This window comes from Lynx canadensis, chromosome B3 (genome assembly GCF_007474595.2).
Source record: "Lynx canadensis isolate LIC74 chromosome B3, mLynCan4.pri.v2, whole genome shotgun sequence".
NCBI lineage: Eukaryota > Metazoa > Chordata > Mammalia > Carnivora > Felidae > Lynx > Lynx canadensis.
In genome coordinates this window covers 95,178,825-95,191,001 of record NC_044308.2, presented here as the reverse complement: position 1 = coordinate 95,191,001, position 12,177 = coordinate 95,178,825, and the positions used below count along the sequence as shown (strand labels likewise).

The 12,177-nt window shown below is 33.1% G+C and overlaps 1 protein-coding gene across 1 annotated transcript in view; it reads left to right on the top strand.

Annotated features, from left to right (window-relative positions):
* The window catches only part of MDGA2 (MAM domain containing glycosylphosphatidylinositol anchor 2), a 488,781-nt gene that overhangs the window by 143,378 nt on the left and 333,226 nt on the right, over nt 1–12,177 (top strand). The window lies entirely within an intron of this gene.

The window sequence follows — 12,177 nt, the reverse complement described above, 5'->3', positions numbered from 1 at the left end:
GTATTGGTGTCATTTTCAACTAATTGGAAAAACCTACTCTGATTAAAATCATTCTCTTAATTTTACATTAAAGTGTATATCTCCTGTTACTATCTTAGTCTCCCTGAGTTGTCATAACAGAATACCACAGACTAGGTGACTTATACAACATAATCTTATTATCTCACAGTTCTGGAGGCTGGAATTCTAAGATTCAAGGTGCTGGCAAGGTTGGTTGCTGGTGAGGCCTCTCTTCCTGGCCTGAAGATGGCCTGCTTTTTCGCTCTGTCCTCACATGGACTTTCCTCTGTGTGTGCACTCAGATTTTCTCTTCCTCTGCTTGTAAGAACATTAGTCCTATTGGATTAGGGCCCCACTCTTAGGACCTCAGTTAATCTTAATCACTTCTTTAAAGGCTCTAACTCCAAATACAGTCACATTGGAGATTAGGGTTTCATCATATGAATTTTGGGGAACACACTTCAGTTCATACTAGTTACAGTATCAAAATAACTTGAAAATTCAAATAAGCTGTATGATGAAAACTGCATCAATCAAAAAAATAATAAGAAAATAATCTATCTTTTGAGAGCTCTATTTAAAGAGATAAGAGCTATCTTGATGTCACAAATAAACAGAAGAATCAAAATATGCGGAGTGCCTCTCACCCCATGACATATACTTGGTATAATTCCTGGCATAGATTAAGGTGTTAAATTAGTGTTTTGAATGAATGTTGAATGAAAAAGTGACTAATTGATCAGTTCACCAAAAATGTATAAACAGACAATTAGATGTTTATATAAGGGAACTAAAAAATCGGTTGTAATATATTAATATAAATATAATGAAATTAGAATAAAGACAGGCTAGGTGGTTTTTACAATGTCATACAATTACTTAATAGAGAAAAAAATGGGTCTGGATCTTAGTCCTTCTAATTACCACACAAAGGGAAGAAGCCAAGGGAAGTGATACTCACTTATTAAATAAAAAGAAAATTAACTAATTGAAAATAAAAAATTTAAATTGAGTCTCAACTAAAATGGATTTTTATGTATAAATCTGAAATGAGAAGTAGTAAACTACTGTTTAGGAAAACCACAAGTCAGGGGTGCCTGGGTGGCTTAGCTGGTTAAGTAAGCATCCAACTTTGGCTCTGATCATGATCTCTCATTTTGTGAGTTCAAGCCCTGCGTCCGGCTCTGTGCTGACAGCTCGGAGCCCAGAGCCTGCTTCGGATTCTGTGTCTCCCTCTCTCTCTGCCCCTCCTCCGCTCTCACTCTGTCTCTCTCTCTCTCAAAAATAAATAAACAATAAAAAATTAAAAAAAAAAACAAGTCAGGATTATCTTAATATGTTTATGATTTAGTAAAAAGCCAAGTGAAGTTAATTTCAGGAATGAAGAGTAGATAATCACATTCATAAAGAGATATGACTAGTTTGTTTTTATTGAAATAAATGTTTAAAATATTTTGAGGACAACTAAACTTTTTTTCGTAACTCTTAGTTTAAAATCCTTCACCTGCCTTTATGTTCCCATAGAACCTACAGTGCTGTACTTTGTTTTTTAAATTAGAGATGTTATATATCAGCAGCAGCCTGTTAGAACATAAAATTAAAAAAAAAAACACATGTAATTTTATTAAGAAAACCGCAAACCTTTAATGATGTGTAAATGAGACTTGAATTAATGTAGATATGTGTTATGAATATGGTTTAGGTGTCTGAATAGTATGGAGGTCCACTCTTCCCAAATAGACAATAGTTTATTGGCATAATAAACAGGTTAAAAAAAACCCAAAATATTATGAAAACAAAATGGGAATAGTTGGGCTCAGTTATTATTAAACTATACTGCAGAGGTAAGTAGAGGAAAAATAGTAAAAATTTCAATTGATGGTAACCCATAAAATAAAACATAAATGAAAATATTGATGTTTTAAATTAGATATTAAAACCTTATGACTTGTCTTGATTTGGCTACCCCACATAACATTGTACACCTGAAGTTATTACTTACTTATTTTTTTGTTGTTGTTTAAGATTTATCTTCCTCATGAGAACAGTCATTGTGCTGGGTCGTAGTTATTTCTCCATGGTCTAACAAAAGACCAGGCACAGTAGATGCTCAATTAAAATTGTTGATAAAGCAAATTAACATTATAATATATAGACTTGACTTGTATTCATCATTTACCAAAGGCCTTGTTGGATCTTCATTGCTTATAAGAACAGTACTCATATGTGTTACTTTAACAACTTTGAACATCTTGCAGTTTCCTGAATGTACTACATTCTTTTATACCTCCAAGTGCTTGCTGTGTACTATGCCTGGAACATGTTAGCCTCTATTCACTTTCCCAACCTCAGCTCAAGCTTTTACTTCGTGTTCCTTCTTCAGGCAGGATTTGTTGCTATTTTCACCTAGGTCCCTGAATAAATTTGGATAGGTTGTGTAATTACATATCTATAATATAGCTGTTCTTGATAGTTCCCATAGCACTTGCCACATGAAAATGTTTATTTTTAATATATTCTGCTTCATTGGATTGTGAAGTCTCCCAAGACAAATTTTCTTAGTTGTTTTATATTTCTGTACGTAGCTCAACACTGGGTATACAGATGGCAGGCATGAAACACTTTTATAGAAGAAATGAATCAACTGAACAATGCATTTTGTAAAATTTCTTTGAGAATAGAGAAAAGATATTCTTTAAGATTCCAAAGTTAGAAACAGAAGACAATATAATCAAAGCTTTACTGGCATAGTCCAAGACTTTCACTACGAATAGTGAAAAAAGTTTGATGTCAGTCTGGTTGGCTTTTGACCAAGTAGAAATGCTTTTGAATGGTCTTTATTTATGAAAGGAAATAATAGCTCTAAAGAAGGCCTGGAAATTTGATGGGTTGCCAAATGTACATTTCCTATGTTAAAGCAGCAAATAATACTACCCTGTTAGTTACTTTAAAATGACATAGTGGTTTTGTAATGAACTTTAACACTATTTAATATATTTTAAAATCTTTTTTCAATCAAAATGGAGATGTTGTGGGCTGTTTTTGGATTACAAAGTCTGTAACACCCACTCCCTTCAATGTGTGTTTCTTAAGCAAGCAATGTATTTCTGAGATGCATTCCAAGGGGAATCTTCTCTGTGACACTATTGCCATGGAGAAGAACTGGTTATGATAAAATTACTTATGATGATGTGCTAAGCATTTATGTTAATTCTTCTTCCTAAACAATTCACAAACAGAAAATTAGTAAAGCAGGTTTTAAAAATGTATTCATGTATTATTATAAGTTGCCATGAAATTTCTGAAGGAAAATGGATTCTGATATAATTAGAGCACCTATCTGAAATAAATATTGTCACTGAAGAAATAATATCCCTTTGAACAATAGGAGATCACCTATTTTACTCTGTATCATTTACCAGTAATGAACACTGGAAGAGAATCCTAGAAAGGTGGTAATAACTTTTCATGTAAACCAACGTTTGCCTTAGACCAAGAACATAAGATAACTACTTAATTTTTTTCCATTTAAACCCAAGGATATCCTCAGTTTCAATAGAAAGAATTTAATGTTATTTGATATACTTTATTATTTTCATTTTTTTCTAGTGTATGAAATTAAAAGGACTTATGACATATCCATTATGCTTTGGGCCATAGTATTATTGAAATAAAGAAAAAAGAAAGTAAGGAACTCTTATAGTTCTTTTTTGCACATTTCATATTTAAACCTCTAGTATTTTTTTCACGATCTCTTAAGAGATTATGAGCTTAAGGTTATGAAAACCATATTTTTTATAATGAGAAATTCCCTAATAAGTTATGATTTTTAAGAAATTGTTTTAATTAACTATGCAAGGGTTTTGAGCCAGTGGGTTATGAAAAGTATATGACTTTCGATTTCTATATGAAGATTTAAATTAAACTATATATGTTAAACCAATATGTTATGTGTCAAATATCACATCTTTTGATATTTCAATTTAAATATACATGAATAGTCTGAAAGCAAAACATTTTTATGGTCGTTACAGTTTAAAACTCACATCCTTTCATTCTCCTTTCATCTAGAAGAATAAAAATCAACAGAACAAAAATTATTATGAAATTAATCTATAGAAATATGGATCTTATATACACTTGTCAGAAATTTTTATAAGAAACTTTATAGAATGTTTTATCCATTTGCCATCTTAAACAACGTGATAACTGTATCTAAATGTATTATGCAAATTCATAATGCGTTGAGGTCCTAATGAAGTAAAAGTATGTAGGATTTTCCCCTCTAAACAAAGTATCCAGAGTGCTCCAGTTTTTCATTCTCACAGAAAGAGCTTTGAAGTTCAGTAGACTTGTTCTTGAATCATTGTTCTGCCATCTTTTTCAAACCATTCAACATCTCTGAGAAACTGTGAGTAGTTTCCCACCTGTAAACTGGCAATGATTGTGCCTCCCTTGAAGCACTCTTGTAAAAGTTGGGCGAAATATCAAATGCCTCTACCGTGCCTGGCACATGGCAGGTTCTGATAAATGATAGCAAATAATTTAGTATTATTTGTTATGGTTAATGATTTCTTTCCTCACTGTCAGTCTTTTTAAATACCATTTCTTACTGCTGTTGCTGTAATTTTTCCTCCTCCAATTTACTTTTGGTTAACTGAGGATTTAGCAATAAACCAGGAAGCAGTTATTATTGTATCTAAGACCTTGGAGTTGAGTTCAAGGACAAAGTAAAGTTGCTGCACCCTATGAGTGAAGGGTATGCATTTCTTTCTGTTTGGTCGAACACCCTTTGCCTTTATGTATGTACATTAGGGTTTGTTCTGGTGGTTGACAGTATAGAAAGATCAACTTAGGATAATTGAATTATTATTATATTTATCTAACATTTGATATTTATTTAATAATACACTGTATTGCTTTGACCTGACAGGAATGCTGTGAATGTGGAGAAGAGGGGAGGGTAGTTCTGTAACAATATACATAATTTATTTATTTTAATGTCTGGATGTCTTTATTATTTAATATATTTAATTTATAATTATTAATATTTCATATCAATACTTCATTTAAAAGTAATTCAATCAAGAAAGAATCCACTTAGGTTGAGATTCAAAGTTATAGAAATGTTCAGATTCAGTAAGCTATAGAAAATCTTGACTATTATAATTTTTGCCATTTCATCCTATCAAGTAGAAAGACTCATGTTTTAGTAGTAAATATAAGGTATATTAGTTCTTAAAATAATATTATGTTTACTTTTTTTCCTAATTTGATCCATAGGTTCACATCTTAGTAATAAACTTTGTGTTCATGTATTGAAGTAATAGTTTATTTCAATGTTAGTAACCTTTGGAACTCCTTAGTAAAAACTGTTGGCTACCAATGAGTATGAATCTTTCTATGAACATTTATAGGCAAATGAAAGTAATAGAATAAATTTTAAAAATTCTAGATGCACTTTGATTGTAACTATATAAATATCTGTACGTGTTTTAGGAGCAAAGAATGGAAGAAAATATTCTGAAAGGAAACTAGTTATTAAATTTAAGTTGTGAGTTATTCTTGGTCATATTGTTGAACTTGTAGGCTGAGTTTCAATATACGTAGCATGGCTATTTTGAAATATGTAAATAAAGCAAACCAGATTTTAAGTTGTTTCCTGTCACCCAACTATGCCCATTTGGAAGAAGAATTTTAATACCCAAAACAGGCTGACTACATAAATACATAAAATTAATTAATTAGCTAATTAATTAATGCTCCTTTCATGTTTTTGAAGGTGCCAAAAATCAGACTTATTAATTTTCTAACTAATAAGACAGTAAAAGACTCGTGTTAAGTCTCATCTTATTTTACTTATATCCATAAACATCAGTCAGGTCCTAATGTTGCTAAGGTTTAAGAACCCGAAATATTTTAGGGGAATCAGTTCTCAGTCAAAGGGATACTGTTCTTAGGTACATATAACTTTCATTGAATTAGTGTCTTGAAGGCAGAATTTCTTCCATTAGCTTTATTAGCATTTTATTACTTTGCTATGAAATTCCAGCTGCTTGAATTTAATGTATAAATATAATTTAAGGTGAATTAATTTGAGTTTGAGGCAGTTTCTTAAAATTGAACTTGGTTGATAGCTTAATATCAGAATATAAAATTTAGCACACACATTTATTAAACTTACATTCTTTTCTAGAACTGAGTACGTGCTACTTAGTTGCAGTATATTCTGAACTATATAACATAAAACCCTTTTTTATGTCATAATTTTAAATAATAATTTCTTATCAGCTACCAAGTGAGAAGTCAGCATGTAGTTTTGGGACAAGAGGTCAAGCAAAAGAAAAACAGAGCTTATACTAGTTGAGTGGAATACTAAACTTAAACGACTCTAAAAACTTGTGTATTAATTTGTCAGCATTTTACCCAAATTATGATAAGGAAAGGATGAAAAATTATACAGAGTAGAGAAGTTATTAAATATTAAATGGAAACTTAATTATAGGCAAGATGTTAAGCTTTTGTGATGGGATTTTTCTCTAATGAAAATAATGGGTGGACTACAAGACTTTCTTTACATACCTGGAATTTCCCCCACAACATGGGTGCACAGATAAGCTTAACAGTGTCATTCTCAGGCTCTTTCCTTTGTCCCTTTACCTTTGTAAGCAGAATCGTGGCCCTGATTTCTACTCCAAAGAAATATTATGAAATAGTCTTAAAAAGGGAAGAAAAGAAATGTGATTGTTTTCCTTAGATAAACAAATGAAAAATAAAACCCTCTATTTTTGGTAACTTGAGGCCTTCCCTTCTATATCTGATGATGTCACTCAATGTTGAAAGTGAAAATTTTAATTTTCAGTTTTTTCCCAGAAAATTATAAAAAAACAATTAATTTTAGTGAAGTCCTACCAATAGCTGACTTTGTTATTGTCTCTTTGCTAGGAATTATTTATAATCTAGTGTGGAGAGATCCCACCCCATTCTTACTAATTCATAAATAAGTGGCCATCAGTCATTTTGATTGATACCCTCTGGTTCTGCAGAAACAATAAATCTGACCACATCAATTATTTGAGTCCTCATGATCACAAAACTTAGATTCTTTTATCATTTCTAACAGGAGAACATAAGTTCCTGACTTAATTTTCTTGTATGTTTTGGGAAATTCCAATAGTGGATCCATAGACAACTGTACAGCAGATAAAAGAGGGGGATGGCATGAGGCAGGACACTGATTGACATTGTGAAATCACCTCCAATGTGGTTACATCTCTGATATTTATAATATTTTTGTTGAAATGTCCATTATTTTGATGTAGATTACTGTATCTCTCTTGTTTAAGTGGCAAGGGGTTGCTATTAAACTGTTTATAAAAAAAAAAAAAAAAACAGTTTTCTTAGAAATCCCATGAAAGGAAAAGCAAACTGACGGCAAAAAAGGAAGGCAATTGTCAGTTGAAGGAAGAGCTGATCCCATAGCATCCAGGCAAGTTACAGATGCACAGATTTTACAGATGTCTAATATATTAAGAATGGTCAGCTGACAATAGAGAAACAGTAGAGATACTTTTCTGTAAACAACACACATGGCTAAATGCACTGGAGTTGTACATTTTGTATAATTGAAATATGCATGAAAAATAGATACAACCATGCTGGAAATGCAATTAAGTTATTCCCTTGGGACATTACGAAGGGAGAAGCCACCCATTGTTTTAAAACTGGTCTACCATTATAAGGTTTTACTGGATTTTAAATATAAATAAAATACTTGCATTTAGAGTAACTCCCATTTTGTCCATCTGTGCCACTCAATTAAGCAGGAAATCTAAATCTTATTCTAGGATGCATCTTACAAAGTATTTTTTAATAACTCCCTGAAATGTGTACGTGTGTGGTTAAAAAATGTTTTAGCACCTCTAATCTGAGGTCCCAGAGATGTATGACTTAATCACAGCACTGCCTGTAGTTTATAAATCCCTCAGTTCTGCTAATCTTGCCACCTTTTGGTTTCTACTATTTTGTCTCTTGTGGGAAGAAATTCCCACTGCTATGGATTTTCTGCTCCCTGACAACCTCTAGTCCTCTTCTTTTCAGCCAAAAAGTCTTCCCTGCCTTTCACAAGCTCTGGCTAAAAGGTGCTTCCCACAGCAGAGCACATATAAAGAGAAGATTTAGGTGCAGACAGAGGTTAAGTAACTCGCCTCAAATTATAATAATAGTAAAGGCAAAAACAGAGATCTGGGTGATTACCCAGTTCTCTTTGTAACCAGTAAGTTAAATTGATTCTTATTCAACTTTAATTAGAATTGGTTTCATGCAGTTACTTTTCAAATAGGTATCAGCTTCAGAAATAATGGTGGATTCTCACAAGTGGAGCATGCCAGTGGTGACTGGTCAGGGGCTACATTTGAGAGTATTGCTAATTTTCCCCAATTTTCAAAAAGCTAAGTCCATACTGTTAGGTGATGGCAGCTAAAAGCAGCTAACATTGTACCCAATGGTGAAAAACTTAGTACTTTCTCTTAAGATCACAAACAAAACAAAGTAGTCCAATCTCACTAGTTTTTTTTTTTAATGTTTATTCATTTATTTTAAAAGAAAGATATGGAGAAGAGGAGAGCCAGAGATAGAGAGAATCCTAAGCAGGCTCCACACTGTCACTGCAGAACCCAAAACAGCTCAAACTCACGAACTGTGAGATCATTACCTGAGCTGAAATAAACAGTCATGAGTCAGACACTTAGCCGACTGAGCCACCCAGGTACCCCCCAGTCTCACCAGTTTTATTCACTCTAGTACTGGAAATCCTAGCCACAGCTTATATAACATGCTTATAATACATTATTTATAATGAGTATATAAATGTATATATTGTAAACACATAAATTACCATTGTGTGTGTGTATAAAATTTTAAAACTTCAGATTCTCTATTTTTCTCATTTTTCATGTGTCTCTTAGAAAATGGGCAAGGCGGAAATAAAAAGAAAATCCTTAAATAATTTTTAGAACATCTGAAAGTTCAAAAACTGTTTCTGCAGGATGATATGTAAGATCATCAGATATAATATCATCAAGCTATAAAGCATGTGGTTACATTTTTTTTTTAATAATAGAAGATGAGGACCTATCTACCAATGAAAGCTCATCAGTGGACAACACAGGGAAAACTCCCAAAAGTTTGCTGGTACTGTGGTACTGATTCTCTGGAAAACACCTGGTCTGACTAAAATCCAGCCCTAGACATCCTCAGACTGGCCCACTAACACCACAGGAACCAAACACTACCCACAACAGGCAAACAAACAAACAAAAAATCCACTGCGGGTGACTGGACTAAAGGAAAAAGCAACTTACCCACAACAGCAGGGCACACACATCACACATAGGAGACACCCCTGAAGTGCCAGATTCTGGTGAATAGGGGACACTGCAATGCAGGGTAATACAGGACTTCTTCTTCATAAAGCCATTATTTTCTAATGCAGGAGATGTAGCTGTCTTTCCTAACATACAGAAACAGACACAGAGAGTTAGACAAAACGAGGAGACAAAGGAATATGTCTCAAATGTAAGAACGGGACAAAATCACGTAAGAGACCTAAGTGAAATGGAGATAAATAATATGCCTGATAAAGAATTCAGAGTAATGATCATAAATATGCCATTAGATTTGAGAAAAGAGTGGAGGACATCAGTGAGACCTTTCAATGAGATTTAAAAAAGAACCAATCAGAGATAAAGAGCACAATAAATGAAATTTAAAATACACTTGTTGGAATAAATAGTAGAGTAGAGGAAGCAGAAGAATAAATCAGGGACCTAAAGGACAGAGTAATGGAAGATAATCAAGCTGAGCAGGTGAGAGAAAAAAAAATGGCAAAATGAGAACAGATTTAGGGAACTCAATGCCACCATAAAATGTAATAACATTCACATTATGGGGATCTCAGAAGAAGAAGAGGAAGAAAGGGGGGAAGAAAATTTATTTGAAGAAATAATAACTGAAAACTTCCTTAATCTGGAGAAGGAAACAAATCCGCATCCAGGCACAGAGATCCCCCAATAAAATTAATTCAATTAGGTCCATATTATGACAGATAGTAATTAAGACAGCAAAAAGTAATGATAAAGAGAGAATTTTAAAGGTAGAGAAAATAAAAGCATTACATACAAGGGAAACCCTGTAAAGCTATCAGCTAATTTTTCAGCAGAAACTTTTCAGGCTAGAGGGAGTGGCATGATACATTCAAAGTGCTGAAAGGAAAAAATCTGCAACCAAGAATATTCTATCCAGCAAGGCTGTCATTCAGAATAGAAGGATAAGGAATTCTGCAGATAAAAGTGAAAGGAATCCATGACCACCAAACCAGCCCTGCAAAAAATGTTAAAGAGGACTCTTTGAGTGGAAAGAAAAGACCATAAGCAAGAGTAGGAAAAGTAAGAAGCAGAAAAGCAGTAAAAATAAGTATATCTGTAAAAATCAGTCAAGAGACTCACAACATAAAAGGATATAAAGTATGACACCGTATACCTAAAATGTAGGGGAGAGAGGAGTAATGAATGAGTTCAAACTTAAGTGACCATCAACTTCATATAGACTGTTGTATACATAAGATGTTACATGCAAACCGAATAGTAATCACAAACGTTGTAATAGATATGCAAACAGTAAAGGAATCCAAGTGTATCGCTAAAGAAAGCCAACTATTTTTAAGAGAACATATCAAAAGAAATAGAGAAAAACCAAAAAGAATCATAAAGCAAGTAATAGAATAGCAATAAATACCTATCAGTAATTACTTTGAATGTAAATGGACTAAACACTCCAATCAAAAGACATAGGGTGACAAAATGGATAAAAAAGCAAGACCCATGTATCTACTACCTTCAAGAGACTCATTTCAGACCAAAAGACACATTCACATTGAAATTGAAAGGATGGTAAAGCATTTATCATGGAAATGGATGTGAAAAGAAAGCCAGGGTAGTAATATTTATATGGCACAAAATTGACTTTGAAAGAAAGATTGTTACAAGAGATAAAGAAGGACACAATATAATCATTAGGGGAGCAAGCAAGCAAGAAGATATAACAATTATAAACGTTTTTACACCCAATATGAAGGCACCCAAACATTTAAAACAGTTAATAACAAACATAAAGAAAGTGATCCATAATACAATTGTAAAGGACTTTAATACCCCACTTACATCATTGTATAGATGTCCAGTAGAAAATCAGAAAGGAAACAGTGTCCTTGAATGACACATTGGACCGGATGACTTTTAACAGTTACATGTAGAACATTCCATCCTAAAACAGAAGAATACACATTCTTTTCAGGTAAACAGTGAACATTGTCCTGAATAGATCACATATTAGGCCACAAAACAAGGCTTAACACATTCAAAAAGATCAAAGTCACTCCATGCATCTGTTGTGACCACAATACTATGGAGCTAGAAATTAACTTGAAAATCTGGAAGGAGCACAAATACAGAGGCTAAATAATATGCTACTACACAGTGAATGGGTCAACCAAGAAATCTAAAAAGAAACAAAAAATACATGGAAATAAGTGAAAGTAAAAATACAATAATCCAAAATCTTTGGTATGCATGCTATAAATTTCTCTTAGAATTTTCTTCCAGAAAATATAAATTTATAGCAATGCAAGCCTACTCCAAGAAGCAAGAAAAATCTCAAATAAACAACCTAAACTTATACCTAACAGAGCTAGAGAAAGAACAATCAAAACACAAATCCAGTAGAAGGAAGCCATTAATAAATATTGGAGCAGAAAAAAATGATAAGAAACTAAAAACAAAACAAAACAAATAAAACAGTTTTACTTAAAAAGTAAAACAGATCAGTGAAACCAGGAGCTGGTTCTTTGAAAATATCAACAAAATCAATAACATTTAGCCAGATCTGGGGTGGGGGGGAGGTTTGGAAAGGACTCAAATTAAATGAAATCAGGAATAAAAGGGGGGAGTTAAGTCAGTTAAATGTCTGAGTCTTGATTTCAGATCTGGTCATAATCTCCTGGTTTTGTGAGTTCGAGCTCCACATTGGGCTCTGTGCGGACAGATTCTCTCTCTGCTTGGGATTATCTCCCTCTTTCTCTCTCTCTGTGCCCCAATCCTACTCACACCATCTCTGTATCTC